The sequence below is a fragment of the Belonocnema kinseyi genome, chromosome 7 (genome assembly GCF_010883055.1).
Source record: "Belonocnema kinseyi isolate 2016_QV_RU_SX_M_011 chromosome 7, B_treatae_v1, whole genome shotgun sequence".
NCBI lineage: Eukaryota > Metazoa > Arthropoda > Insecta > Hymenoptera > Cynipidae > Belonocnema > Belonocnema kinseyi.
In genome coordinates this window covers 47,517,798-47,518,207 of record NC_046663.1, presented here as the reverse complement: position 1 = coordinate 47,518,207, position 410 = coordinate 47,517,798, and positions in this window count along the sequence as shown.

Below are 410 nucleotides of genomic sequence, written 5' to 3'. Positions count from 1 at the left end.
ATCTCGCAAGTATTATTGTTCAAAACGTGATTGTCTTTTCATTACTTCAAGTTCATTTATATCTTCAGTTTTAAATTTTGAAAAGTGAATTGCGAAATATTTAGGATTTTTAAATACTCATAAAGTTTAAAATGAGAATTAAAATTTGGAACATTTTTAGGTTAAGCTAATATTTTTTACTGAAAATCTCTTTAAAAAACAACCGGTTCAAAAGAAGCTTTACGATCTTCAACAATTTGTTGTTATGTTATTAGTATCTTATTATTTCATTGTTAGACTAGTGCATTTAAGTCCCGTAGCAGCGCTTCAAACCCTATTGTACCCTGTTTAAGACCCCGATGAAACATACGTATACACGGGTCACCATCGCTGTTAAAGTATCATTGAAGTCCTTTAGCATGATTATATAC